Here is a 6886-nt window from a genome sequence, read left to right on the forward strand (position 1 = left end):
TAATTTTTTACAAATTGAACTTTATATCTGAAAAATCGTATGATGGCCCCACGTTGGGCGCCAAAATTTATGTATAGGTATTTATATTGTATACATACACATAAATAGATGTATTAATAAGTGTAAAATATGAATATACTATGAATTTATATGTATTGTTAATTGTCTATTTTTCTTTATTAATACAATTAAAGTTTTGTTTTATTTTAAGTTTTATAATAAGTAAATAAAAAATCTTAAATTTTCAATTTTGACTTTACTTACTTTAATTTCTCACTGGGGCCAAACTCCTCATCTCAGATAGCAAGTTCACACATACATATTGTAATCTATTTTTATTATTATTATTTCTATTTATATATGTCAATTTTTTTTTAATTTGATAGTTGATTAGGTATTTATTATTTAGAAACGTCACTATTTATTTATTCTGATTACTAATCTTTAAACTTGTTATAATTGTTACTAGTTTTATTTTATATTTCAAAACTTATCGTTTGTTCTACAAGAATGGAAAAATATTCGTACTAATGAAATTTTTTAACTATGCAAACTTTTATTTAATGCAAATTTAATTTCTTTTTGTTTGATAATTACATTTTTCTGACATATGGAAATATCTGACAGATTATATAATTTAATTTCTAAAATGACAGATAAAACAAATTTATATTTTTACAATTTTTCTACTAACCTAATCTTATCTATATTTCCACTTTCTGGACTATCCAAATCTGCCTAATCCCAAATGATGCTCTGCTTCGTTATAAATTAAACCATCGATGTTTTTTTTCTTGCCTATCACGTCTCGTTATCAGGGGCTTGATTTTTGAAAACAGGAGAACTGATTCTCAAGAGAAAAAATTCACCTGACAAATTTCTCTTAAAAACTTAAACACTTATTTTTGAACGTTGAAGGAATCCAATTCTCTAGAGAATTTAATTTATGCCGTATGTCGAGGATATATTTGCAACTGTCCAATCAGCGGGCAGAGTTTTCTTCAATATTTTAGTGCCATTATTGGCGACCCTGATGTTTGTCACTTGATTTGATTTTGAAATTTGTTTTGTAAATGTCATTATATTCGTCAGGGAGACTAGACATCTCCGTGATATTTGTAGTAATTTAATATAACTTCAATTTGAATGGAAGTATATTTGAAAACACAAAAAATTTAATATTATTATGATTATGATGAAGCGTTCGTTCACGTCGAAAGCGCAAAAAAGAAATTAATATGCTTAGAAACAACGAAAAACTTTTAAAAATGAAAGTTTTCTTCTACTTTCACTCACAAAAAGGCCCAAAAACAGTGGTCAGATATTGCTGAAACTTTAAATGGTTTAATTAATGTTATCGCGGATGGTTTACAATTTCTGCAGCTTGCAAATTATTCATTATATTTAGAATTAATAATAAATTATTTGGATCCATTACAAATTTCAAATGATTACGCACCTTCGAACAGCGAATGAATGAAGTGACAATTCGCGCATGAGCATGAGATGACATTTGGATTCAAACTATTCGGAGAAAACGCCAATTCCCCCGACAAAACCCTGTGGAATTATTTCTCTTGATATCTAGAGAAAATATTCCACAAGAAAATTTCAAAAATCACATTATCTGTGTGTCAAGAGAAAATGACGTAATTTTCTCTAATGAACTAATTCTCCTGTTTTCAAAAATCAAGCCCCAGGTTAGAACTTCCACAAATTACTCTTCTTATTTTTAATAAAATATATACTTCAACACACTATTGTATGCTTCTTTTACTTTGACCTCTTCAGCTTTCCTTTTATAGATACTGTTAAAATGCTTCTTTCTATTATATATAATTGCCTTCTAATTAATTCTTCTATAATATTTTATATCTTTAAGTTTTTCTTCAAAAACTCTCCTCTCAAATTTCTGTTTTGACAACCATCCTTTCCCTCCTCTTTTTTTTATCGAGCACTCTTCGTAACAAAATTATTATTTTTAATGTATCCCTTTCACATTTCTTAAAGTCCACTTCCTAACATCTAATCTATCAACTATTTATATACATTCTTTCAAATTATAATTCCATATGTCAAACTCTTTTTTCTATATTTAATAAAATTTTAATTTTTTAAAATTATTTTCAAAAATTAAATTTAATGAAAATGAAATGAAATGAAATTTATGCTTCTCACAAATCAGGTTTTAGAGAAAATAATTTAATTTTTATTTTAATGTTAATCTAAATTTATAATCAACTATCAAATTTTACTCTTCATATTTTCCTTTACATGTACATTCCAAAACAATATATTTNTAAAAATTTTACTGTTTTTGAAAATATTTGAATATTTGAAAATATCGTTTTAATACTTAAGAAAATTAGTTCTATGGAAGAAGTATTTTTATTGGCTCTTCTATTAAAGAGGAAGAAAAGTGCCAAAGAAAAAAGCACGCAAGATTTTGGATTCATCCAATTAACAGAAGCAGAAAGTAGAGGGTGAATTTATTAAAAAAAAATGTTATTGGCCGAACAGCGATTTTTTCTGTACTTCCGTATGTCATCTGGAAAGTACAATGAGCTACTAGAGATTATTCACGAAGACATTCTCACCTGTAGAAAGGCTAGCCGTTTGTCTAAGGTAATTTCTTTTAAATTTCGTGTAGTCACGTTGCCAACTTAAGGCCGATTCTCATTAGACGAGCAAGGAACCGGATCGGCATCGGCAGGGCATATGCTTGGCACAGGCCCAGTTTTCAGAGACCATTCACCCTGCGACAGGCATGCCGCAGGTAGTATTTCCCTAGCTTTGTGAAAAAATGTTCGTGACTTTCACTCTGGTAAAAATTGTTCTAATCTTAGATGAAGAAGAGCAAGAAAATAAAAATTTCCGAAAAAGAAAAATACGTTTTTTTAAATTACAAAATTTTATTGTTAAGAAATCGTGTTTTTTTTTAATATGTCTGTATAGATTAATACATATTTAATAAATATACCTATCTTGTTGCAATTTTTCGCCACATTGTCTGAGTATTTTTTATGAGACAAATCGTAAATAACCTCATTTTCTCTGATATACTCAATAAGAATTTCACCTTGTTCTGACGAAAAAGGGAGCCTCTGCTGACGCTCCATGTTTTCTTGTCAATACGAAACTCAACTAAACTATGATTGCACGTTGACTGCCTGGAGAGTATTCACACTTATCGGAACATGCACGGCACATGCGCTGCAAATATTCTTTCGGAAGAACGTCGCGTGCAAAGTCTGTTGCTTGCCGAGACGCTGAACGTATAGTGTGAATTACACCCCTCAAAACCCATAAGATACAATGGTTAAGATATTTTGCCGAGCCAGTGCCTTGCATGTGCCGAGCACATGCCTTGCACGCAAGTGAGAATCGGCCTTTACTTCGATTTTAAACGACTCATGGAATTAGCATCATCGCATACGCATACGCGATCATCAAAAACATTCGCGCTCTAGCTTGTTTGGATCACTTCGCGGTCTCCCGAGTAAGGGGAGCTGCCTCCCCCATAGAAATTCGAAAAGAGTACAAAAATTTTCTTAAGCAAAGAAAATATTTAGATTGGAAATTTTTAATCAAATATTTTATTTACTTAAATTTTAATTGAAAATTAATACACTACTTTATTTTTTTTAAACAATTGTAATAAATTAGTATAAATATTTGTTTACAAAAGAATTTAAAAATATAAAATTTTATGTTAAAAAGTAGTACTTTTCCATATTTTAAAAATTTAACTCTGGATTTCTAAATTAAAAAAATAATAAATTTTTATCTATCGGCATTAAAATAAAAGTTTACAGGGCAACTAAAGCTATATATGTAACGTACCAATTTTATATAGGGGGAATGAAAACCTGGCTGAGAAATATACTATGGTACAAAATCGTCCCAATGGCCTAGCAATGATGAGTATACACAGAAAGCTTATTTTTGACAACCATGAAGATTTTATTAATAAAGTGGACGACAAATTTTCAAAAAATCCGAAAAGATTATGTTCTACCTAATTTTCGTTGAATTTCTTTATTTTTTTAGATATTTATATATTTTTGTTTTTTTTTTGTATTAAAAAGGTTTTATTAAAAATATTTCTATAAAAAATTAATTCACTGTACCTATTTTTACCTATAATTTATATTTCTCTTATCTTGCCCCCCCCCCCTAGCCCATTGGCTGGCGACGTACTTGCTCCCGAGATTCTTTGGAAAAGATCGGTAGAGAACGCGATGCGACCGCGACGGGGCCGCGACGGGACCGAGACCAGCTCGCGAACGTCTAGTGCGAATGCATACATTAGAAAGCATGGGAAGAAACTCTACCGCGCGCGATCACGACTAGCACCGTCCGCGACGGGACAGGACCGCGACCGCCTAATACGTTCTGTTTTTTGAAAAAGATCGGTAGAGAACGCGACGGGACCGCGACGGGTCCGCGAACGTCTAGTGCGAATGCTTACATTAGAAAACATAGGAAGGAACTCCATCGCGACGGGACGGGACCGCGACTGCCTAGTGCGTTCTCTCCTTTATAGTACAAATGTATCCTAGGAGTGGAATGTTTGCTGTATTTTTTATTAATTTGCCTGCATAATTTTATTTATTGTTAATTAATATGTTAATAGCTATTAGGAAACAGACACAAACGCAAACAGGAACCCGCAAGCGGGGATCTTTATGGAATGGTATTGTATTCGTTAGTCTCGACTACTGTCAACCTTGACAAGAGCTCGCAACGGGGACATCTGGGAAGATGAACGGGTCCCGCGTTGGGCGCCATGTCGCATTCGGCTGTCTTCCTCATGATTGGCTGGCCGTTCCATGGCATCGAAACGTGGGGGATGGGTGGCAGAGGGTGCCATCCACGAAATTTGAGCCCCACGTTGGGCACCATGTCGTGGTTGCGCCGCTCTCGAGATCCACCGGATGGTGTTGGTGGATAATCACGTCGCTGTTTAATATTGGTGGACCACGTCGTGATATGTTGTGTTCCTCCTCATGTCTGGTGGGTGCGCCCGGAAGGTTTCCCGAGTATCTGGAAACCTCGAAGCCGCAGACCTCAGCGCATAGGGCACTGTGGCTGCACCTTGCCGCGTGCATCGGAGGTCTACCGGTGTCAGTGCCTCGGGTTCTCCCCGAATAATTGAGATGGGATATGTGAATATGGATAACTCTTCTTCTTTCACTCGGAGTGTCGGGAAATTACTCGCCGGCAAACAAGCGTGAGGGCAATCGGTGTCACCGCTGGCTTCCATCTTCACTACTCCGCTAGGTGCAGCGATCGTGGCAGCTGGACTAGGGAAACTTCATAAAAGTCCACCTAAAATAACACGTGGAATCCAAAATTGCAATAATAAATAGGGTGTTCCATTTAAAATAAGCAAGTTGATGGCGACTTCCGGTATAACCGGAAGTGGTACGTGGACGTCATTATTTTAGTTGAGAAGGGCTTGCCCGAAAACCCGGTATCCCAAATTTTCTAAATTCAAATCGAAGTAGTCTCTGAAATAATTTTAGTGGGTCGCCACCGTGAGACACCCTGTATGCTAGTTTGTAGGCTTCCGCTGGTGTTGTTGGTATGTGACATACGTTAGTCACCGGAAATCGAAATTTTCAATATTTTTTACCGTCGGAGGTTTTAAATAACAAAAATGCGTTTGAGGTCATTTGCATTGACAATTCAGTTATTTACTCTTTGTGAATCGAGTCGAAAATGCAATATTTTAAGAATCGATTTTGTTTAAACTTGGTGGTAGGACATTTTAAGGGACGTTGAATCGCTAATACCAATCAGCTGTTTTGATGTTAAGTAAACGCGTCCTAGTTGGCCGTGAATTGCATTAATAAAAACAGCAGTTAGATAGTTTTTTTTACTCTACATTCCCAAATAAAAATTTTTAAAATCGGCCAAAAAATAAAGAAGTTACCTCTGTAACTCTGCAACTATAAAATTTATAAAAAAATAGTTTTAATAAAAGTTGCCGGGAAACAAGTGGGCCATATAAGGAAAATATTTTTAGCTTTACAGGGTGTTCCAACTCGCGTGGGCGCTACATATTTTTGTTATTTTAAATGGAACACCCTGTATATTATTGTAAGAGTTTGAGATCTTTGTCACATATCTAACCCATATGAGACACTCCTTTGATAAGGCACAAATGCCGCCGTTGACCTTGACCATTTAAACTGGATGCTAAACGGTGCCAGATTGGGCAATAAAAATTGATATCTGAAGAAAGTTTTGACAGGTCGAAATATTGAATGAACATGAACATAAAATGCTTACACCTACATTTATCACAATTTTCACTTAATTGATAAAGTGTCTGTCTAAACGGGATGATAAATTAGATAACTAATATATTAAAATAGAATTGCTGTTTATTAATTTTTTTTTGAAATAAAATACCTAATAACAAATTACACATATTTAATTTTACATTTTTTATATTAGGAGTTTTACTAAAATTTTCATTAATAGATTTTATGTGGTAGTAAATTCGCAGAATTAGGTACAAGTTACTTTATTAAATAGTCCAAAGAAAAATTTGGACAGGGATGTTGAACTGGAGGTACATCTTTACAAAAATTATAAATGGTGTTTCCTGGGTAGTTACAAATACAATTATCAATCAAATTTGTTATCTAACTGAATAATGAATATAGAAAATATGCCATTTTAGCGATAGTAAACTTCCAAAAGGTGTTACACTAGTTATGTAAATTTGAAATCGTTTTGTCCATGCATTATTAATTCTGGAGATCCACATTTTTCTATCGACATCTAAAAGTAGAGTATGTTGGAGAGTTCTAATCCACCCCCCCACCCTATATTACCCCCCCACCACTTTTTTGGCCCAGCCAATCAGAAGACT

The sequence above is a fragment of the Anoplophora glabripennis genome, unplaced genomic scaffold, assembly GCF_000390285.2.
Source record: "Anoplophora glabripennis isolate ALB-LARVAE unplaced genomic scaffold, Agla_2.0 scaffold1798, whole genome shotgun sequence".
NCBI classification, from domain to species: domain Eukaryota; kingdom Metazoa; phylum Arthropoda; class Insecta; order Coleoptera; family Cerambycidae; genus Anoplophora; species Anoplophora glabripennis.